At 35.5% G+C, this 25,637-nt stretch overlaps 1 long non-coding RNA gene across 5 annotated transcripts in view; it reads right to left on the bottom strand.

Annotated features, from left to right (window-relative positions):
- Window positions 1-25,637, bottom strand: part of LOC137228942 (uncharacterized) — a 544,864-nt gene that overhangs the window by 334,983 nt on the left and 184,244 nt on the right. The window lies entirely within an intron of this gene.

The raw sequence follows: 25,637 nt of genomic DNA, 5'->3' as shown, positions 1-25,637 counted from the left end.
ATGTACATAAAAGGCAGAAGAGGCTAGAGTCTTGTCTTATTTGGAGACCACATGCCCCAGTATTATAAAGTGCCCTCATTATATCACCAGCACCTGGGGCCCCTTGTTCAAAGGAGGCTGCAAATATGAAACATATCTTCTTAAAACTAAAATATTTGATGGGGCATCTCAATCTTTTTTGACTAATTACTGTTTCCAGGAGTTTCCCTGATAATTCCTTTGAGCTATAATTAGAACAGATCAATTTACAGGAAGACAATAGAAGTTTCTTATCCTGCTGATTGGGTTAGGCTTAAGAGTGTCAGCCCTTGGAGGATTTTTTTTTTCCACTTGGCTTTCCATTATTAACCAGAAAACAATGTAAATTCATACTCTCTTGGGAAAAATTCCCATTTCCAACAACTCTCAAGCAAACTTTAACTTTCAGAAGTCTGTGTTCTAATCTACAGAAAACGGAATATTGTTTGTGGTTCAGTTTGTTGAGTATTCTGTTAATGAAGCCATAGTTGTGACTTCAATCTCCATTTTAGAGTTTGTTTTTCTTTTTCTTCCCCTTGGAAATCTGACTTGAATACCATATACTTTTTTTTTTTCTCCCACAAGAGGGCAAGAGAATGAAATAGAGCAAAGAATCACTATAAAACCTAATTAAAAATGCCGATAGTGGGCCATTACTTATAATGGAGCCAACCCATCCTCAGAAAAATGTTCAGATACTACCAGGCATTCTACTGGTCTGTTCCACATGACACCCCCCTCCTTTTCCCCCATCACCACCTTGTCTCCTAGCTACTCCCTCTGGGATACGCCCATCATGCACTTCTCATCTCAGCAATCTCATTCCCTCTGCAGTGACGGCACTGTTTATCTGTTTGAAAATCATTGGCATAGACATTAATGCTGACAACATCCGGTATTCACTGCAATTGCTTCTAACACCATCATGGGTAACTAAAGAGTAAATGACCCTAACATACAAAAGGTCTCCTGATTGGAGAAAAGAAAACACCAAAATTTCTACATGGCCATCATTGTCACTATTCAGTCATTATCACACTTTTTGTTTACATTTCTTCATTTACTTGTCTGAATATAGAAGAAGCAGCTGATGCTAACAATAAGAATCTTTGGAGCGAAGCTATGGCCTTTTACTGGAGACGTTAAAAGCAGGCAGATAGTAGTTGACCCCAGTTTCCTTTTGGTTGGGAGAATTAAGTACATCAGTCTACATGCTCCTTCTCTTATGCCTCCAGTCTCAAACAATTAGCAAATCCTTTTAATTCTAACTTAAGTTAAAGTTAAGTACAAAATAGAGGCCAGACTTGAAAATTCCCTAAACAGACAAAATCAATTAGGCCACATAAGCAAAACTTAATTTAGCTTATTTTACAAAACAAACAAAACTTTGGTGACTTCTTGCAAATGCCTCTGAAAATCATAAATGAAACTTAAGCTGTTCCCCCAAATTGGCAAGTGGTGTCCACTTCTCAACAATCCACTATCACTAGGGAAGCTCTAATGCTATAACCCATCATTGTACAGAATAAGCAGCCTCTACGTTTTCACTGTATAAGCTCTCCTATAGCAATACCTCTGAGCCTCATTCCCATGGTGGTTTGAGAGCTCTCAGTTCACAAACTGTTATATGTACACAATAAACTCTTGCTAATTACTATTTTAGTGATCTGGTGGTTTTAGTCTTTCTATTTCTGGATGTTGGACACGAATAAATGCATTCAATAATTGACTACTTCATGTCACCTCTGCCAGAGAATGATTTCACTTTGATTTTGCCAGTATCTTCAATAATCCACTTGCCTTTACCATCTACTCTCTACAGCACAGCAATAATGATCCTTTTAAAATGTTAATTATGTTCAGAATTCTCTAATTGTTTCTCATCTTGCTCAGGGTTAAAAGCTCAAGTGTAAATATGGCCTTAAGGACTTCTGTGCTCTTTCCCAGTAATCTCCCAACTATTTGAATTTCTCTCTACCTCACTCCCCTCAAGCACTCACCTTCTTTCCAGGATGCTTCCTACCGGTTCTAGGCATAGGGACATTTGTCTTCATGGGCCCCTTTCTACATAAAAAAAATTAAAAATTATATTTTATGACTTTAAAAAAAGGAATATAATCCAGGCTGGATTTATAGTTATATGTTCTTTTTTTAATTTATTTTTTATTGAAGTATAGTTGAATTACAATGTTGTGTTAATTACTGCTGTACAGCAAAGTGACTCAGTTATACATATATACATTCTTTTTCATATTCTTTTCCATTGTGGTTTATCACAGGATATTGACTATAGTTCCGTGTGCTAAACAGTAGGACCTTGTTGTTTATCCATTCTTTATATACTGGTTTGCATCTGCTAATCCCAAACTCCCAATCCAACCCTCTCCCAGCCCCCTCCCCTATTGTTAAATGTTCTTTATTCAATACATTCACTTTTTCTGATTTTAGAAGAAATTAAATAGTAAAAAGTCTATGGGTCCCTAAAAAATATCGTGGGGTCTCCACACTCTGCCTACAATGCCTAGTGGCCAGGAGGGCCCTGCTCCTATGCTTTCTGAGGAATTAACTTCATACTTGTTAAGGAATATCTGGAATGTGATTTCTTCAAAGAGCCCAGGTGTGTTGTAAGGAATACTTTTATAACTTAAATGGGATTTTAGGGAGATCTGTCAGGTAGAATCACGGAATAACACCATGTGAGTGAAAGAGATTTTTTATACCCACAGGTCCTGGAAGGGGAGACACATGCAGGCTGCCATACGGCAGGAGTTCCAAGGAGCCAAGAGAGAATGAGGACCTGTGGGCAAGTGCCTTTATTGGGGGGCAGGGTGGAATATATTAATACAAGGAAAAGGCTTGAGGGGATTTCATGGGTGCCTGTGAATATCATGAAGTCACAGTCAGGGAGGGTGAGAAGGGGAACTTGTGGCACGACCAGCCTTATCACACTGCTGCACCTGGTTACCTGGGCAGGGTGCTCACAGAAAGTTCACTGGGATATTGAAGCACCAGGAAATATGAAGTTTTAAAACGTTATAATACATGAGATGAGTTTCCACCGGTGTCTTCTCCCAAAGGTCTTCTTTGTCCTCCCTATAAAAAGCGTCCCAAATTCCAGCCTTCCTTATCCTCCGCACTTGTCTTTTTTTCTGCATTGTATTTTTTAAGATCCGATACATTTTATTCACTTATTTATTTTGTTAATTGGTTATCTCCTCCAAGGAGAATGAGTACTATATGAGGAAAGGAATGTTGTGTGTTTTGTGCATTGCCTTTCTTCAAGCTCCTAGAAGTGTAGCCTGAAATAAGCCTAGCCTGTAATAGATATTCCAAAAATAAATCTGCTAAAATTGTATGCCACTGGAAAGAGTAAGGTAGTTTCTTACAAAACCAAACAATTGCTTATCATACTAGGAGTTGCACTTAGGCATTTTTGCAGGTAAAATTGTTTTCATAATTTTATTTATGCTAGTATATAGAGAAACAATTGTTTTTTTAATACATTGATATTTATCCTGCAACTTTGAACTCATGTAACATCTAATAGATATTTATGGATTTTTAAGGAGTTTCTATATATGAGATCATATCTAGATCTCATTGCATTTCTGTAACAGTTTTGCTTCTTCCTTTCCAATCTGGACCATTTTAATTTTTATTTTTCTTGTCTAATTGCCCTGCCTAGAAAATCCAGTTGTGCATTGAAGTGACAAGAGAGCACATTTTTATCCCATTCTTGATCTCAGAGGTAATATATTCAGTCATTCCACCATAGTTAGCTGTGGATTTTTCATACGTTCTTTTATCAGAATGAAGTTCACTTCTATTCCAATTTTGTTGAATGCTTTCTCTTTTTTTTTCACTTAAAGGTGTAGATTTTGTCAAAATTTGTTTCTGAGTCTATTTAGATAATTATGCAAAATTTTGTCCTTTATTAACATGGTGCATTACACTGACTGATTTTCAAATGTTAATCCAACCTTGCATTTCTGGGAGAAATTTCACTTCATCATGCTGTATAATCCTTTTTCTATGTTGCTAGATTTGGTTTGCTAGTATTGTGTTGAGAATTCTTGTGTCTGAAAAGTACTGACTGTAGTTTCTGGTTTTGTTTTTCCTTGTGATGTGTTGTCTGGTTTTGGTATTAGGGTACATATTGATCTCATAGAATCTATGGGGAAGTGTCCCCTCCTCCTCTAGTTTTTGGAAAAGTCTGAGAAGGATTGTTATTAATTCTTCTATAAATGTTTGGTAGATTTCACTAATGAAGCTATCAATGCCTGACCTTTTCTTTGTTGGAAGTTTTGTAATTATCACTTCAATTTCTTTACTTGTTAAATCTACTTAGATTACCTTTCTTATTAAGTCAGTTTTTACAGTTTGTAACTTACTAAGAATTTATCCATTTCATCTAAGTTACTAATTTGCTGGTACACTTTTAATAATATGACCTTATTTTCATAGCATTCCTCTTTGTTTCTGTTAATATTAGTAATGAGTTTCCCTCCTACATTCCAAAATTTTAGTAATTTGGGTCTTCTCTCCCTTGCTATATTGCTCTCTTACTCTCTTTGCTTGGTAAGACTAGCTAAAAGTTTATCAGTTTTAGTAATCTTTTCAAAAATCAATCTTTGGTTTTGTTGATTTACAATATTCCCCTATTTCTATTTCATTAATTCCCATTCTAATCATTTTTATTATTTCCTTACTTCTGTTTGCTTTAGGTTTAGTTTGATCTTTTTTTAGTTTATTGACTTGACATCTTTCTTCTTTTTTAATATAGGCAACTATTTTATAGAGAAGGAAAGATGGCACATGAGAGAAAGTAGATTTTAGCCAGTGAAACTTGGCTTATCACCTAATTCCAGGATTTAGTAATTCAACTAACTTAGACAAGTTGCTTGGCCTCTGTGAAGCTTGGTTTCCTCATGTGTAAAACAAATTGTAATTCATATCTTGAAGTTTTGTAACAGAAATCAAGAATCATGTAAAGTTCTTGACATCATACCTGGGAGAAATAGTTTTTCAATACAGTTTATATAATATTTATGTCAGCAAATTCATTTTATCTGTTACAGGGGAAAAAAAGAGATTTAAGAACACGTGTATCAGAGGAGACATATGCATTTAAGACACACACATAAGAGAAGAGACAGCATTCATCATTCTCATAATGTGAAAAGATAATATCATATTCCTAAAGGAGAAACAAATAGTTTGCATGTGGTAGTTTAAACACTCAAGTATTCTAAATACTCATGTGTCCTATTACTTTCATGACAGAAGGAATAATGAAAGTCGTATCAGATTGCTTTTTTTAGAAGGTATATCATGAGATCATTAAAAAAAATTCTACTCTTCAGTGCATATTTCCAAAGTAGTTCTTTTGGCATATGATTTATTTGTTCTGTTTGATATATAAACATGATTCATCTTTGCTAGATGAATGCAAGCATTATATGCTCTTTCTTCTTTTTTAAATATTTCAAATACCAAAAGCAATAACAGAATGCTGGAGACATTAACAAATTTTGAGTAGCTGAGTACTCAAATCGTGTGGGTGCTACCTAATGTTTTAAAATAAATACAGGACAAATATGAAGGTAGTGAAAATAAAGGGTTTTACTAACCTCAGTAGAGAAATAACTGGTTTCTCAGTACCATGAAATTCACAATGTGATCTGTTTTAAGAAGACATTCTAATTTTTCTTTAAGTAGAAGAAAATGAAAGAGAACATTTCTCTAAATATCACATATTTTAACTGAATGCAAGGCATCTGCTGACAAAATTGACCAAAAAAAAAAAAATGGTGGTAATTACTTAACATTGAGACTGGCTGAGAATTTTCTGGCAGCAGGAGGATGACAGTCATAGACACTTTTTTTAGGACTAAAAATTACTAAAATTATTAAGTACAATAAAACTCACTAGATTATTTCACTTTGTTTTATTTTTAGTATACCGACACAAAAGACTTAATGACTGCATACTCCAGAATGCACAATATTAAATGTTAAATAATTAAACACAATATATGTAAGATGTCAAAATTTTTAATATTTGACCTCTTTAGTCTTATTTCTCAGCTATATTCTGAAATAGAAACTTTAATTTTCGTGTCAGAAGGAACACTTACATAATTAGATCAGGGTTCATTTAATTAATTTTATTTCATAATGAAAGAGTTGTCAGCTTCTTAAATGAAAATATATTGTTAGGATGGGAATTACAGTATTCATGTAATTAAATAGGAAATGTTGTTTAGAACCTATTAAGTATCATACAATGCCCTTAAGTAATATTATGGTGACTAGCCTATTAAAATGGAAGTAACAATGTAGAAAAATATAGTGATTGAATAATACCTAGTATTAGTAAGTGTACAGTTGTATTTCACTGGAATTTATTTTTTTAACATAGACCTATACAGATCCCATCCTACATAATTTTTACTCATATTAGAGGAAATGCACTATCAGTGATACTTTATTTCATTCTTCTAATGTTTATTTTTCTTTTATGGCATTTAAAACCAAGATAAACGTAAACCGTGACTTGGAATATATATCATGTTTTTAATATTTCTTGCAAAGCCTGGTGTGTTTGCCTGACCAATTTCTGTGGCCTTTCTGGTAAAAATGCTCTGGTTCTCTTTCTCATTTTCACTTCCATTAGATTGAATGGTGCTTGAAACACTCCTCATCTCCAAACATGAGCAAAATACCATGTGGCTAACCAGCATATTTCATTATTCTGGCCCTGGTGATTAAGTCACATGGAACTGTGTAATCCAGTGTAAACCAAATCAGAGTCAATCCCCAAAACTTTGCTTCTTTCTTTCCCTGAGTTTGGTACATTGTTAAAGATAAGCCTGGAGCTTCTTGTGCCTATTTATGCCAACATAAATAGAATGGGATCATGCCTGAAAGGAAGCCACAGGAAAAGAAAGCAAGTCCTGGAAATGAGGAATTGATGTTTCTTCTATTCCAGGATCTGGATCCAGACAGACATCGTTAAAGCCAGACTGTTCTCTGAATTTCTAATTAAATAAACCAATAAATTACTTTTTAAGCCAATTTGAGTTGATGTTCTGTCCAAATATAAGAATCCTCACTAATACACACAGAATAGAACATTCTTGTCTCGTATATGACAAACTAGAGCACAAAAAATGTCTAGAACAACATTCCATAAATACTCTGCTATCTTGGCATATCCAATATGCGTGTGGCATCTACATTTTTTCTAACATAAGGTATATTAAAAATAAATAGATAAATCTTAAATACATGACTTTCATAAATTAACCTAAAAGAGAAAAATATATATGTATGCATATATACACATATATATTTCAGCTTTATTTTTATGGGGTGTATTTGTTGGGGGAAGAGTAAGGAGATCAGCCAATACAAATACTAAAAATCTTAAAGAACCTCATTTCCTCATATATCTAATGAAGTTTTTGGACCTTCTGATTTCTCACTTCCCTTTACCCCTGAAATAAAACTAACAAATATATTTGTGCTTTTAAACAATGGTTTATCTAGTTGTAAATGCTCCTAAACTACCTGGCTACTTCTTTTTGAGAGCTTATAATTTCTGCAATTATCTCATCATATACTCTATGAAACTGTTTTTGTACTTAGAAGTTATTATAGCATTCTAAACAGACTTTTCTCCAAAGAAGACATACAGATGGCCAACAGACACATGAAAAAATGCTCAACATCACTAACTATTAGAGAAATGCAAATCAAAACTACAATGAGGTATCACCTCACATGGGCCAGAATGGCCATCATCAAAAAGTCCACATATAACAAATGGTGGAGACGGTGTGGAGAAAAGGGAATCCTCTTGCACTGTTAGGTGGAATGTAAATTGGTACAGCCACTATGGAGAAAAGTATGGAGGTTCCTTAAAAAACTACAAATAGGCTTACCATATGATCCTACAGTCTCACTCCTGGGCATACACATACCCAAAGAAAATTCTAATTCGAAAAGGTGCGTGCACCCCAGTGTTCACAGCAGCACTATTTACAGTAGCGAAGACATGGAAGCAACCCACGTGTCCATCAACAGATGAATGGATAAAGAAGATGTGATACACACACACACACACACACACACTGGAACATTACTCAGCCATGAGAAAAAATGAAATCGTGCCTTTTGCAGCAACATGGATGGACCTAGAGGTTATTATACTAAGTGAAGTAAGCCAGAGAAAGACACCTATCATATGATACTGCTTATATGTGGAATCTAAAAAAAATGATACAAATGAACTGATTTACAAAACAGAAACAGACCCACAGACATAGAAAACACACTTATAGTTACCAAAGGAGAAAAGTGGGTGCAGGGAGGGATGAATTAGGAAGTTGAGGTTAACAGATAAACACTGCTGTGATGACCAGTGAGGACCTTCTCTATAGCACAAAGAACTATATTCGATATTTTGTAATAACCTATAAGGGAAAAGATCTGAAAAAGAATATATATATACTTATATATACAAATGTATGTATATATATTTGAATCACTTTGCTTTACATGTGAAACTAACACAACGTTGTAAATCAACTATACTGCAATTTAAGAAGGAAGTTATTGTATCATTGACATTCCAGAAAATATTTCAAGAAAAAGTTTTAGCAGAAACTAATATATATGGAATTAATTATAGGTTATAATGAAAAACAGAGCTACTTAGATGCCTAAGGAAAGTGCTGTGGATAAGGGAGAGAGAGATGAGGAAGATCATTTGGAGGTTAGCCATGTTGACAAAGGGTATTCACTTGAGCAACACTTCAGGGAGGGTGATAAAAACATAAAGTACTTGGAAAAAGTGAAGGGTTAGAAGAATGTCACACTTCTTGATGCACTGGAGTCCTCAAGAAAACAGCAGAGTTTGGGGTAAGGTATTTGCACAAATGGGATAATTTTACCAATAAAAATGATCTTTTTAAAAGCTAGGATAGAAACAGAAAGAATGAGTAAAAATACAGAAAAAAAATTGAGCTACCAAGCTAGTGAGACACTCAGGTTAATCTCTCACATGTTTCTGTAATGTAGATGATGTAATGATGACATTGATGGATTGATTTGTAAAAGTCATTGCGTGGAATGTGATAAGGAATAATCAATAGGGAACCACTGGATGTTAAGATCATATTAAACAGTCTTCATTTATAGGGGAAACAGTTGGCTTGGTTTTTATGCCTTTATTCATACAGGCTGTCAGGTTGGACTTTGGAACAGGAAAAACCATGCCTAGAATGAGGGATTAATGAGAAAGATATAACAGAAAGCACGGGGCAAAGGAATAAGATTAAAAGTGAAAAAAGTGGAGAAGTGACCATGGTGTCAAAACCAGAAGTCAAAGTCAACCTGAGGTTCCTGAGAAACAGCTTTCATCTTGCTTAATATCACCTTCTCAAGGCCAAGCATGATACATGGCATATATAAAAGGCTAGTTCATTTCATTGAAGCCAAAAAAACTGATGGTTTGAGGCTGTAGGGGGCCATATAGTAAAGGTCACAAGCAGTGGCATGTGAATCTTATTCTATCATCACATTTTTCTCAGAAGTCTCAATATTTTAAAAATTTGCTTTTGAAATACTTTTTGCAGAACCCATACCCAGTAGTTCAGAATATCTTCACCTTATCCCCTTTGTCATATACCTTGTTTGATTTATAAATTCATGCTATCTTGCTCCTGTGGACATTTTAGTTAGTGACATTTTAGCATAAAGAGTTTAGCAATAATGATGAGAATAACAGTGTCATTTGGCATGTAAGCTGTATTTTTCTCATTGAAGATACTAAAACCTATACCCCCTAGGCTATATGCTACATATCTTCTATATTTACCAATGTATCTCTGGAACCTAGCACACGTTAGGAAAGTTTTAATTTTAATAAATTATTAAATACATAAATAGACCATATCTCTAGCATTCTTATCTCCCAATGAGTGTAAAAATGAACGTGCAAAAATGACAATAATCCATTCCTTCATTTTGCCCTTGCATATTCTGCTCCCATATTGACCTGTAGCTCTAGCCTTGTGACTTGATTAGATTAATGTAAATGTGACACAAAGAAGGAAAAACTGCTTATAGGTTGTAGCATCTTACTGCTCCTGGGAACTCCACAACCACTTCCTCTGTGAACGAGGCAAGCAGCCTCTGAATGCTGAGAAACACGACCCAAGTCATTCTCATCCCTCAGCTGGTATTGAATTTGCTGCCAGACATGGTTTGAGGCATCACAGACCCAGCCAACCTGCTGCTAACCAATGATCAGCTGAGCTGCCTGAATTAGAACTTCCCAGTGAACTCATAGAATTAGACCAAAAAAATGATTTGTTGATTTAAGCCACAAGTGTTGGAGTGATTCCATACTGAACAAAACTTAAGTGATATACTTGGGAAGCTGAAAATTTGGGGATATTCATACTAGAAGTCTGAAAGCGATTGAGAAGAGACATTCATAGCAATCAAAGCATTTCACATCCTGTGGAGGACTCTGGGTATTTTTTTCACATTGTGCTCATTGAGAATACAATTTGCTGTTTGTAGCCACTAAAATATATGTAAAATAAAGTAAATTAAAGTGGGAAGAAAAAAAAAAACCAACAGCCTGATGTAGGTTGGATCTACTCAACAAACCTCACATGTGTGATATTACTTATTGGCTAAATATCTGAGGCTGAATTATATTATTAATTTTTAGGTTACTACATTCACCCTAAATGATGCTTATTTAAATGCATAAATGAAGCTATAAACCTTTATGCCAGTTCTTCTAAATGCAGCTCTACTCTCTTAAAAAACACCAAGTTAAACATGTATCCCTTAAAGTAAACAAATTTCCAGAGGACATTACTATAGTGTTTTGACACTTTGGAGATTTAGGGAGTTATTTTTAGTGCTGGCTCAAATCATCTTGATTTTTTTATCCATCAATCTACAGAAGTTGGCTAGGACTTGTCATTTCTACCATCCCAGGAAAATAAATGAAATAAGAAATGACTGGATAGATGAAGACATTTCAGTCTGAGAACAAGATTAGAAGTGGCATTTCACAGAAATGATATATCACAACATAAACTACAAGATAATTAAAGACAAATTATATAAAATAAAAGAAAGATGGCATATTTTTCAAAAGTCATAGGTTTAAAATCATAAAATACAAATTGCAATCTTTAAGGAAGTTTTAAATTGCCTCTATTTTCAGTCACATTCATGGTGAACAGCTCCCAGCTGCTTACACATGTAGTAAGTGATAGACTATGAAGTTCTGAACTTTTGCCCCTCCGTCTAATACTCGAAACCAGCTGTGAAATAGACACTACAAATTAGTAGTGTCAATCAGCATCATAACTTCAAACTTTATGTTTCCTTAAAGTAGTAGAGATAGTGGCTAATGTCTCAGGGATGTTAATATTAATTACACAGTACATAAAGCTTAAGTATAAAAGAAACTCTCAGAGTGAACTAAAGAGTATTAATTTCCCTCTTTTTCCCTCTTTTCCTTCTCCCCTTTCCCCCCTCCTTCTTCTCATACACCTATCCTTTTATTTCTTAGTATCTGACTCTGTTTTTCCTCAAAATTTATGAATATTATTTCAGTGAAAGCTGGACCCTTTATATTCAGAACTACCATGAGTCTCTCTGAACCAAGTAATCTACAGGATATAAATCTGATTTACAAATCTCTATTTAAAGTCTCATCATTTTGAAATGTGTCCAAAGTGTCATTTGACTCACTTTTCTAATCTGAGAAGATAAAGTATCTGGAATTGAATCGTTAAAGAGTTTGGAAGTGAAAAATAGTGCTATATTCTCATAAGAGGAAATCACAATAGGAAAGGAAACTGATCATCCTAAAACAAAGGACAAGTTTTCAAGATATGTCTCTAGTTCTAGGATGTTCTGAGGTACAAAAGCAGACTACTTTACTTGAAATTTTTGGAGGTAGAAAAAGCTTTGACACACCTGAGAGCCCTATTACCACAGACCTGGGGCATGGCTCTTGTTGGTAGCAAATATCTAAGCAGTTTGATCATCACTGAGGCTCCCTGGTCTTGGTGAGAAACTGTCTAGATAACACAGGATTTTGGTTAGAGCAGCGTAATGGCTTCCAGCATCAGTAAGAACTGCTTCTGAACCAATGAGACCAACTTTGAGAGCTGGGCACAGATGGGAAATAAGAAGAGCTATGAGTATTAATGTTTCCATCTGTGAAGAGCCCAGGGAAAGGCTGAAAAAATCAGAGCCTGGCACTATGAACTAGATTGTAACTCTGAAAATTATGAGTTATATGAAATAGCATTTCAAATAGTGAGTATTTTAACAATGTTATGGGGATTGTTAATGGTGATTATGCTGAGAAGTAGGTGAACAGTTCATGTCAATAAACTGATTTGTAAAAGTTTAGAATTTAAATGAAAAACAATGTGTAGATGGTTATGTATGTAGGAACTTAAAACACACTCTAATAACTTTTTTTCAATTTTTAAAAAGATGGAAAAAAACTGAGCAAAAGAATGACAGACAAGTCAATAAAATCTATCTGATATTTCACAAGCATTTACAAAGCTTCACAATAAAAGAGGATAATGAATAGCTAGACTATATTAGTGTTGAAATTTTGAGCTATTACAATAAGAATAAACTTTGTGTTGAAACTTTATAAGACAGAGTATAAGATACATTCATTAATAAAATAAACTTCTACAAGTTTCCTGATTTTTTTTCCAGATGACCTTTAAACAAGTAAAAACTGTGGCATTTCCTCAAGTTGATATTTAGAACTGTGATACATATGGATTGTACCTGTAAAAGAACCTGTGTTTATATGTGTGATACTTGGTAAAAACTAAATAGTGAAAATCATAATCACTTTCCCATTGGAGATTTGTCAGTGTTTCTCAAATATCTTGCCCTTGATAGCAAGGAACTGAGAGTGGTATCGAGAAGATTAGATAGATAGATAGATAGATATAGGTATGAATTATCTGCAATTTATCTTATCTATGCCAGAGCCTATCAATCATCTAAAGATCTGTGAAATATCCGGAACACCAATATCACCAATAAAGGGTCATATTCCATGGGAAAACTCAAGAACCACTAACTAGGTGAGAAGTCAGTTATCCAATCCCTAGTTTTATAATTATTTGCTTTATTTTTCTGTTTTGTTTCAATATTTATGCCTTTTTTCTTAAAATCATAGAATCTGGCAATATATCTCTTCATGTATATTTGTATGTGGCACTAAATGCACCTTTTTTTTTTTTTTTTTTTTTTTTTTGGCAGTACGCGGGCCTCTCACTGCTGCGGCCTCTCGCGCTGCGGAGCACAGGCTCCGGACGCACACGCCCAGTGGCCACGGCCCACGGGCCCAGCCGCTCCGTGGCACACAGGATCCCCCCGGACCGGGGCACGAACCCGCGCCCCCCGCACCGGCAGGCGGACTCCCAACCACTGCGCCACCAGGGAAGCCCTAAATGCACCTTTGATCCTCAAGAAGTAGATCTTGGTGACAGTGAAGTTGATTCTCTATTTTTTACAAACCATTTTACTGTGGACTCCTATAGTTCAATATTTATTGAGTGCTTACTCTTTGAAGTACTGTTCTGTATTAGACACTTCATCATTAGACTATTTGCACTTAAAAAGTTATTGGACAAAATTTAAACTCATTGTGGCAAGTTTCTTAGTCATGTTTGCCCTCTCCCAGTAGCATTCTAGGAGGATGTCTTCTGTATTATATTAAGTGATACACTTCAAACAAGTCTGAATATAATTCCCTGGCAATCAAACATCTTGGGTTTCTAGAAAAGATGCTGTCTGGCCTGAACTCTTAAACATACTATGATGGAATTGATCCAGGGACAAGATGAGAGGATGTGCTCCTGCACCCAAACACTTCAAAGCTTTTAGAAAGACAAGTGCATTAGAAGCACTACATCAGAATATATTTTGATCTAGCCTAGTGATCAGCATCTAAATAGTTACACTATTCCTCTTTCTACATAATTTTTTTTTTTTTTTTTTTTTTTGCTGTGTTTGGTCTTCATTGCTGCACGTGGGCTTTCTCTAGTTTTGGTGAGCAGGGACTACTCTTCGTTGTGGTGCATGGGTTTCTCATTGCAGTGGCTTCTCTTCTTGCGGAGCACAGGCCCTAGAGTACACGGGGTTCAGTAGTTGTGGCATGTGGGCTCAGTAGTTGTGGCTCACATGCTCTAGAGCGCAGGCTCAGTAGTTGTGGCGCCCAGGCTTAGTTGCTCCGTGGCATGTGGGATCTTCCCTGACCAGGGAGCGAACCTGTGTCCCCTGCATTGGCAGGTAGATTCTTAACCACTGAGCCACCAGGGAAGTCCCCTTTTTCTGCACAATTGTTACGAAATAATATGGTGCCACAGAAAGAAAACCATACTGTTTAGTAACATCTGGGTGCTACAAGACTCTCTTATTTTTTATATTCTGTAAAAGGTCCCTACATGGGATTTCTGCAATCCTGCCGTGCTAAAGTACTACGATACCCGGGGAGAACACCATGTAATATGGTTACATATAGTTCTAGTCTTCTCAGCCAGAGATTCTCACACTTTGCCTCATTTGTAGAGATTGTTTAAAAGACAAATGACTTGATGCCATCCTGTGAAGATTCAATATGGAGATGCAGAAATATACTAAGTTATAGGGCTTCTATATACACTTCTTCCATAACTTCTGTCATACTCCATATAATTGCTAAGGGACCAATCAAAAAAATAATATGACTATCACACTTGCTAATCAACATCTTACTATGATCTATGCATAACTATATGTGAATCGATTTCCTAGCAGTACCAAACAGTCACATGAGCTACAGGCTTTCCATGTTATGATCATTCTCCTTCCGCACCCTCTGGCTTAATTTCTCATTGCTCCTTTCCTGCGTTTTAAGCTCCAGATTAAATCACCTGGTGATTTCTCTTAACACTCACCTCCTGTTATTTGCCTCATTAGATTCTCATCCAATAGAATGTAAACTGTAAATATAAGTCATTCCGTAGAATGTTTAGTTCATTGCCAACAACAGTGTCTGGCATATAGCAGGTTCTCAAAAAAATATTTTCTGAAGAAGTGAATGAATAAATGAAAGAATTCTTTAACGTTTAGCTTTTCTGTCTACTCTTACAGGAGGCCTTCTCTGCTTCTCCTCTAGTACCGTCAAGCTAAATTACATACCTCTCCACAGTGTTCCCATGTTAATACACACATTTTTCTATTACTGTACATCATACATTGCTTGTTGATAGGTGTGTTTATTTCTAGACACCGAATTCCCTTTTTTTTAGGATCTATTTTATTCATATTTCTTTTTCAAATTTTTCATGCCTAGTACGGCAGATGACACATTTTGGGCATTCGATAAATATCTGTTGGATGAATCCATGAATAAGTTCACTCTTAACTCTCTGGATGTGTGTGTGTGTGTGTGTGTGTGTGTGAGTTCGCGCGCGCATGCGCACACGTGCATGCGTGCTTCATCCAGGTTCAATTCCATCCAGGCTTCTCTCAGGTTTTGTCAAGGTTAAGTGTGCATTTGCTTTCTGGGCTAGATTCTACTTTGGCTCCTTTGATCAAAAAGAAAATTTTTAGGTTACCAAAAGAGAGAGATTGCTCAAGTTTCTATCTTTATTGTTGCTGTTCATTTATTTTACATGTTCTTTATGCCATAAAAACATTCATGTTATCCATAGTTTTTCCAGCCTCCTGCTGAAATGTGAAAATTGTCAGTGTTCTCATTGATCGGGGTGGACAAACTGTCAGTCACATCTTCCATTATGTGTCATTTTATAGAGGTGCCAAGAATCTACACTTAATTTGGACATTGTCCAGAGTATCCATGATAAAGCTTTGCTAAGGTTGCTATATCCTAAAATATGATAGGAAACCAGGAAAGTAAATATCAAGTGAAATGTGAAGGTCAAGGCAGAAATGGATCCATTGACAGAAATTAAAATGACAATAAAGATGACATAGAAGACAAATTCACTTGAAAGTCCATAAGGTTTAAGTAGCAACCAAGGAGTAGTCAGGAGTTGACAGTCAACATGTGAGGCTAAATGGTTAGCAGCTGATCCATAAGAACCAAAGGGAACAGCAACAAGAAGTGATAAACACTAAGATCAGCAAAAAACGGATCCAGCACTAAGATTGTTGTTTTCTGTGGTTGTTCAGGATGTTGTTCAGTTACCTTGATTCCTCTCTCATTCAAATGAGAGTCATTAATAAATATGACCTGCAGGCCTGTGTGCAATTATAGTATAAAACATTCAAATGTCTAATATTTCAATAAAACTAGCAATGGCTCAATAATTGCAAAACACTTTGAAATTTTATGTTTGCTTTGTTCATATCTTAGAATGCTTCTGTTTATTTCTCTTTTTACCTTTTTATCTGAGAGGAGACACAGATTGTAAGTGTGGCTCCATGAAATGTTCACAAACTGCACACACCCATGTCCCCAGCCCAGATCCAGATACAGAGCGTTCTTGGCAAGCCCCCTGGTGTGCCCTCCTGGACGCCCTCAGCCCTCCAAGAAAAACCACCACCTGACTTCTCACCTCAGAGTTTCAAACATGAAGTTTCTAAAAAATTCTGTTTCGGATATTTATAAGTCAGGAAATCTGCATTTCTGTCATACTTTGAGGGACCACGGGCCATGCACTCCTTCCAGGCAGCTGCCTGAAGGAGACCATTTCTCAGGAAGGGTGTGGCCTCTCCAGGCCCACCTGACTCACTTTCTCCTTTTGTCACGTGCCCTGCCCACTGGTGGAAGAGCTTGCAACATTTGCCTTTTTCCATCTCTTTGTTTTTTGTTTGTTTGTTTGTTTGTTTGTGGTACGTGGGCCTCTCACTGTTGTGGCCTCTCCCGTTGCGTTGCGGAGCAACAGGCTCCAGAAGCACAGGCTCAGTGGCCATGGCTCACGGGCCCCGGCACGTGGGACTCTCCCGGACCGGGGCACGAACCCGTGTCCCCAGCATCGGCAGGCGGACTCTCAACCACTGCACCACCAGGGAAGCCCGCCTTTTTCCATCTCTTGTTCCTGATTTCAGTGTCTTTGTGTTTTGACCACCCTGAGCCTTTTGTACAACATGGTATTATTAAATAAATAAGTAAATTAAAAAAACAAGTAAAAAAGTGTTTCCTTTCTCTTTTTCCTCAATTAAGTGAATTACAACACTTTAGTTATCAACAGTATTTCAAAACTAGGAAATTGTACAGCCATCTATAAATAAAGCTATGTGGAAATATACTTCCTCTATCAATTACAACAATCAGGAGAGTTTAAATTTTTGATGGGTGTTTAGAATTTTGGGCAAATCAGAATTCTTCAGTATTTGTGAATGGATAGTGAAGTATAACATATTTTGATTCTACTGTTTTGAACCCATCATTTCAACTGGTCATAAGGTTTTACAGTGACCTTTTAATCTTGCAGATTAAAATTTTAAAATTCACGTTGATGAATGCAAATAATTTAATCATAATATTCAATTTAGAGATACAGTTTTTGAAGGTAACTCAAATCATTTTTGATCAGCCTCCATAATGTGAAGATAAATCATTTACATTCTTTGCTTTGAATTTTAAATTTTCTTTGAATTTTTCCTTCATAAATTTCACAATGAAGACTAGATGCATTTAATTTTTTAATATGTATCAACTTTTACCACTAACAGCATCTGTCATTTGCAATCTTATTTTCTGGCTATCGTTTCTACTAAGTGCATTCTGCTTGTTTAAATTTGAAGACAGTTTACAATGATTTAGTCCTCCTGTTATATTTTTATCATTAACAAATTTTATAAGTACAAATTATTGCTAATGTTCAGTAAAATGAAGTTAATATATGTAGTTTTTAACATTAAGATAGGAATTCACAGAATTTTATGTAAAAATTTTCCATGTGGAAATTTAATTGTAATTAGCATTATTTTTTACTTTTCTCAGTCTATATGATAGCAATATTCAATTTGCAAGAAATAATAAGGTGAAAGTTTTTTTAAACAGTTACATCAGATAATAGCTGTGAGCCTCTTGGGTATTACAGAATTGTTTTCATTTTCAAGGTTCAAATACTTCCCATTTTATCTTTTCTTCCCCTAGGTATGGAAGATATACATAACAAAAAGAAAATGCCTAAATATTCTATTGGCTAATGGTCTTATCTTCCTATGTTCTTATTACCTGAAGGACAAGAGTGAAGACCTGGATGAGACCCAATTTGAAGTTTGCAGTTGTCAACTGAGCTAAAGTATTTCTGGGAAGGAAAGTCAGGTAGGAGACAAGAGTTCTTTGGAAGAGGGAGTCACTCCTTTGATGAAGTGGGTTTATGAGATATATGAATATATTAGACCCTATCTACTCGTATGTGTCAGCTAAACCGAAAAAACAAAAGAATAACAAAATAGGTTTAAACAAGGAACCAGTTAAAGGATTCATTCCAATTCACTTTTTTGTATGCTGTCGTATATGACACTCTATTTTTCCCACGGTAGTCTATACATAAATAAAGGGTTGGAAATTCTTCAAAATTGAGATAATAATTTGCATAGCTTGCTTTTTGTGTTTTTGCTGAGTTTGAAGTATATAATAAAAAGCAATGATAACAGTATTGGTAGAAAAATTTGGAACATCAGAAGCAGCTAAAATAATGAATAATTTAGAATAAGAATAAACACAAAAAATGTAAAATAGCATTTAGCTGTTTTTAAAAAGTCTTCATAATCTATCAACTAGATTCTTAAAATACTTGATTAAAAATACTTTTATTCAAAAGGCCAAGTTACTTGGAGAGAGATTTAAACCTTCCCAGTAAAAACAATGGATTTGTGATGAAAAATCTAAATTGCTGGCATTCTATTATTTCTTCACTCTTAGAAGAAACAGTCACACTGAAGAAATTGGAACTCATTTTGAACTTTAAAAGATTTTTTTTTAATATTTCAAGTAATAGAAGGCCTTTAGAGCAAAGAAACTGAAACTGAATCAAAACAAGATTTCATACAGGATTTCATATTTCCATTCTTTCCTCTTCTCTCTTCCTGCCATGTGAATACATACACCTGTCTTTACTTGAGGTCTGGGATAATTATGGCCAGATAAAGATCTGCCCCTAGAAGGAATTCTATGAAATAGCTTCTACCTAGAACAGAAACTAGATATAATTGTTCAGGTCTGTTTTACAATAATTCAAAGTTCCTCCGTTTTGGTGAAGACTGTCAAGGCATACAACCCAGAATGCTATTTCTCTCTCTCCCTTTAATTACAATAGCACCTAATATCTGAACTACTTTTTGTTACCCATTTCTTGAAGCCAATCTATTTCTCCACAATTTTTCCATGATTTTTTTTTTTTATGGCATGGTAAATGTCCTTAAAATTCATAACTCAGCTTAGTTCACCTTTCATCAAGTAAACACTATCAGGCAACTCAAAGAAGCAAATGAGTGACCAAAGATAGACAGTTGGAAAATTTAAAATTTTCCATGTTCTTCTACAGATAATTAAGATGTGAGTGCAAAATAAAAAGGAGCTTCGAATGTGATGTCATGTTTCATCCAGGATTAATGGCATCAGTTTAGTGACTGTGCCCCTCACTCTCACCATATTTCTTTGTGCTTAGAGTGGAATACTGAAAATAATTCTCCTCCCAATTTCATCTCTTGTTATATACTCATAACTTTTTAATGAAATTAACATAATACCATATCTTACCACATCCCTTTCCATGGAAGCATATTCCTTATTCCATATCCCCAAAAAATGATGAAGAGAAGAAGACAGTTATATTACTATTATATTCTTCCAGTATATGGCATTCCACCAAGAGATCAGGAGATTATCTTCTCTTTTCACCACTGCCTATTTTTTTTTTAGATTGTTTTTTGATGTGGACCATTTTTTAACTCTTTATTAAATTTGTTATAATTTTGCTTCTGTTTTATGTTTTGGTTTTTTGGCCCCAAGACATGTGGGTTCTTAGCTCCCGACCAGGGATCGAAACCATGTCCCCTGCATTAGAAGGCGAAGTCTTAACCACTGGACCACCAGGGAAGTCCCTGCCACTGCCTATTTTTGATGTACTTTCCTATATGCCTTATTTTATCATTCTCTCAATTAATATCAGGTTTTTTTCAACTCCCACTCCCAAGAGTAGGAGTTGAAAAAACATAATATGTAATGCTTATCATTACAAAAATAACAAGCGTTATTATGAATGCTAAGTATGTTCTAGGCACTATTACAAGTACTCATTTAATCCTGAAACAACACTATGAGGTAAGCAAGTGCCCATTTTTTTCCAGCATTACTGAGATATAATTGACATATAACATTATGTAAGTTTAAGGTGTGTTGTGTAAGTTTAAGGTACAATGTGTTGATTTGATGCAAAATAACTACCATCATAGTTTAGTTTGCACTTGCATTATGACTAGAATGATGGTTACCAGGAGCTGGGCAAGGGAGAAAAGGGGAAATGTTGGTCAAAGAATACAAAATTCCATTTAAAAGATGAGTAAGTTCTGGGGATCTAATGTACAGCATAGTAATTATAGTTAATAATACTGTGTTATACACTTGAAAGTTGTAAAGAAAATAAACCTTAATTATGTAAGATACCCATTTTAAAGATAGGAAACTATAGTTCAGAGAGGTTGAAAAACTTGCTCCAAGTCTAGAGCCAGTAAACGTAAGTTAAAATTCAAACTCAGGCTGTGTGGTGAGGAAGTGTCACTGCCAGAGGGAATGTCATACACTCTGTCATTTGGCTTCGAAATTTCTCATATTTCCTTTGTCAGTACAGGATGTATTCTCTCACTTTTAAAATTATTTCTTGTTTATAATCTATTCCTCTCATTTTACTGTTCAGATTGTGAACATCTCTCTGTATTCATTCCTATTCCTTCTGAAAAAAACTCTAAATTCTTCACACTGAACTTTTAGGTCACCCACTAATAATTAATTATGAGTTAAAGTAAAATTCCAAACTTTTAATAAGTTAACATTTAATCCCAACTTCTTTCTGAATGCTGAGAAGTAAGGTCCCAGCATTAATGTTTGAAAAAAGTTTTGCTCTTCAGAACATGAGGACTTGCCCAAAGTACGAATTACTTATAAAGAGATGTATTATTTCCAGTCAAAATCTGAAGTACATATCTAGTAGTAATAAAGCATACGCAGCACACATTTCAGATAATCAAGGTCTTTCAAAGAATAACTGCTTTTCTGTAGTCCAATCATCTCTGGTCTGGCAAACGCGCCTTAATCCATATCCAAAAAGTGGAAATCAGAGACTGGTACTTTGCTGTTAAAAAAAATACAGTTCTAATATCACTAACTTGGGTTGTCCAAACAAGTTTTTGGTTTGGGAAGTATGATTTCTTCACAATGAGGGCAGCCACTCAAAATGGTCAAAATATATTAATTCATTGGTCAATCCAAATAAGGTCTTCTGAGGAGAACATTATATATATATATATATATACACACACACACACACACATATATATACATATATGTATGTATGTATGTATATAAACATATAATTGACTCATTTACCCAACTAGAACAGAAGGGAAGACCTGGAGCAATGCTTAAATATGAAATTGTGCTTTGTTCCTCAAAACAATGAAATAAAGACAGGATAATTTAAAATCCCTAAAGAAGAATCTGGGAAGAAGGAAAAGAGCCAATTTTTGAGATCTGTTTGAGAAGTGAGAGAGAATAAATTTCCAGGAGGCATCCAGGATTGCCCAAAATGTTCACATGAGAACATCAACATGAGAGTGTGTATATGTGTGTGTGTGATATTTTCTGTCCTATGCAATGTGAGCCCTCTTTCCTACCTTAAGTATCTTTAAGAAAGACTACAAAACTATCTCAATATCTGGTGTTAATAGATGACTTATGAAAGTCAATGATGGATGTGGATTTTGTGTCTGAGACACAGCAAATAAATATAAATACGGCACTGGAAGATTCTGAGCTGTCATCTGGATTATATGAGTGATACTTGTTTAATCACTTAGCAAGTCAGTAAGACACAGTTGGTTTAGCTTTGGATATCAGGAAACAAATTATCACTTGAGCGCAAGCAGGAAACAACAATTTTAAGATGACCAATGAACTGACAGACCAGGGAACAAAATGTCCCGAATTAGTTTTTTTTTTCTGAGGTATATATGTACCATTTCTTAGATGAAGAGCCAGCATCATTTCCATTATTTAAATTTTTTTCTTACAAGGGCCAGAGCAGGAACAGTTATATCATTCCAGGCCCTTAAAACAGCTTATGCCAATATATTGAATGGAAAAGTTTGTGTTGTGTTTACAACACACGTTGAAGACTTCCATTCACATAATAATCGTTCTTTAGACCCAGCTCAGCAATCACTTTTCTCAAGAAGCACTTGATTAATGAAAAAAATTTTTTCTAGCTCCCTCTGTGTATTTGCTTTCTATTGCTGCATTACAAATTAGTATCAACTAAATGGCTAAAAGCAGTACATATTTATATTCTCATAATCTCTGTGGGCCAGAAGTTCTAGCTTGGTTGACCCTAGTCTTCTACTCAGTGTTTCCCAGGATGCAGTCAAGGTGTTGGTGGAGGATGTGTGCTCATCTAAGGCTGGGGATCCTCTTTCAAGATCACATGGTTGTTGGCAGAATTCAACTCCGTGAGGTTGGGGGATGGAAGCCCTCAGCTCCTAAAGGCCGCCTGCAGTTCCATGCTACTTGGCCCTCCTTATAGGCAGTTCGTGTCAGCAGCATGCTTCTGAAGGCCAGCAGGTGAGTTTCTCATTCCAGTAGGCTAAGGAAGAAACTTGTATAAAGTATGTAATCAAAGATGTGACATTCCATCACCTTTGCCATATTCTATTGATTAGAAGCGAGTTGTATGTACTGTCTACACTTAAGGGAAGAGGAATATACAGGATACAGGAATTATTGAGGGTCTCCTGGGGCCTGTTGACCACACTCTGCCTGCTTTAGTAAACTGACCATACTTTATTTTGTTTCTCAATTGTGTTCTAAGTGCTTTTTTAACATAATATATAAATCAACTAATAAATTATGTTTATGTTTTTCTCCTCCAATCACTTAAATTTCTGTATTAGTATGCTAATATATGTATTTGATATGTTTTTCTAAATCAGTGATTTAATGAATGAATGAAATAATGAATGCATGAGTGATCTACACTCATCAAAAAACATGAGTATATAACAATTTGAGTAGAACAAATGCAAAATCTTCCATGCCATGAAGAAAACTGGATTCGAGTCAAAGTCTTAACATTTGGTCCGGTTTTGATATGTTTTGCGGGGTTGGTGGCATGGTGGGGCTTATGGGTTGTGAGACATAACAGCATAAGTATAACAGGAATAAACACTGAATTTCATGGACAAAGTAGAAGGTTACTATGGGGTGTGTAAAGTTATCAGATTAGAATCATATAGGCCCCTAAATACCATGTTCAGAAGTCTCCTCTTTGAATTTTTAATTATAGGTTAAATTTCAAAAGTACAGGACAAAATAATTACAGCTATTTGGAGTTTAGATCTGTCCTTTAGAGACTCCTTTCTGTGTAAGACAATAATGTTTCCACATCTCTCATGATATTATTTGCTACAGCGTATATATTCAATGGGCATCATGACCCCTACATTTTGCTCATTTAATTCCAAATTTCATATACATAAATCACTCAAAATTGTCTACGTTTTATTATATTTATAAAATGTGCTGACCAGTGTATAAATCCTGCACAGCATCTTGTAGCTTGTATAATATTATTTACTAAACTACAGTCTATACCCTTCTCTGTAACAACCGGTGTCAAGTATTTTCAAGACGTAACCTACTCATCTGAATTCTTTCCCATACCCTCCATTTATTAGCTAGCCTGTTACCTAGAATCCCCACCAACTATTACTTTCAACTTACTTTTGAACGGATTTTTTTTTGAGGTATATTATTCCAGACCTCTAGATACTCAGAATTTCAAATCAAGCAAACGACCTATGTATAGATCACTGAAGAAACAGAGAGAGCAGTCATACCTTCATAAATTATATGGCGCCTCACAGAGCCCGCAAAGAAAACATTGCTCCATCTCTATCACCCCTCTTTCACTTTGATGTATCTGCTTTCCCAGCTTTTCCCCCCTGACTCTATCTTATTCCCATCACACTGATTCTGTAAAAATTCTGGTCAACATAAAAGTTCAAATCCATCAATGCACTATCTAGAACACCGTTCATGTCATTTAAATCAATCTTGTGTTTTTGAATCAATTGCATTCACACTCTAGGAGGAACGGCTTTTGGGGTCCTCCCAACCTGCCACTCTCACCACCCACTCCACAAATCAAAATCTAAAATACAACTTTATTGCCATGTTAACCTCAGTAAGGACCACACATCTCTAAAAATAAATAACAAAAGGTCATTTTTTATTGATTATTCAATCAAGAGCCCATTCCCTGGTAAATTCAAAAGATGATCTAAATCAGTCTGCTTTGCTAAAGCATTTTATTTCATCTTAATTATTACTTCATTATAGCTGTCAGCATTTCATTCTGGGTATTTCCAAGGCATTTTTGCTCCGATCAGTTTCTACTTGTCAGACCCTTGATTGATACAACTCTGCTCACTTTACTTTTGCTTAGCTACACCAAGAAGATGTTGCTATGAAAGTTCAAACTGTAAAACTCTTATTTGATTAGGAGCTGTCAAAATCCATTTATTTTCTTTTTTTTTAAAATAAATTTATTTGTTTATTTATTTTTGGCTGCATTGTGTCTTTGTTGCTGTGCATGGGCTTTCTCTAGTTGCCGTGAGCGGAGGCTACTTTTCATTGTGGTGTACGAATTTCTCATGGTGGTGGCTTCTCTTGTTGTGGAGCATGGGCCCTAGAGCACGTGGGCTTCAGTAGTTGTGGCACGTGGGCTCAGTAGTTGTGGCACACGGGCTTAGTGTGCTCCACGGCATGTGGGATCTTCCCGGACCAGGGCTGCATTGGCAGGCAGTTTCTTAACCACTGTGCCACTAGGGAAATACAAAATCCATACATTTTCTATGGAACCAATTTTCTCACAATAATTTGCCTTTCAATGGATTTAGATAAATGAACTAAATTGCAAGCATGCAGGATCAAATTAGGTGGCAATCAATATAAGTTGTTTAAAAATGTTTCATAAATTCAGTGAGAATCATATTAGTTTTTAAAAAAATAGCCTTGATTGATCAAATAATTATATACGAGTGTTTCTGAAAGCTAAATGCAAGTACCTGTTTCTTATTGTAATATTTAAGTGGTCTTTTCATCTTAAGAATTGAGACACATACAAACACATGCACACATCTGCAAGTAGTGCTGATTTGCTGGTTTGGTAGCAGAAGTTAGTCCTCCGCCTTCTAATTCATAGTCACTGAGAGAGAGCTTACTACAAAGTGGACTTGAGAAGCAAGGATAGACAGCTTTGCAAAAAGAACTCATCCAGTCCAAATTTCTCTGGAAGAGACATTTT

Source organism: Pseudorca crassidens, chromosome 8, assembly GCF_039906515.1.
Source record: "Pseudorca crassidens isolate mPseCra1 chromosome 8, mPseCra1.hap1, whole genome shotgun sequence".
Lineage (NCBI taxonomy): Eukaryota > Metazoa > Chordata > Mammalia > Artiodactyla > Delphinidae > Pseudorca > Pseudorca crassidens.
Note: the sequence above shows the minus strand (reverse complement) of the source record. Positions and strands in the feature narration are given on the sequence as shown.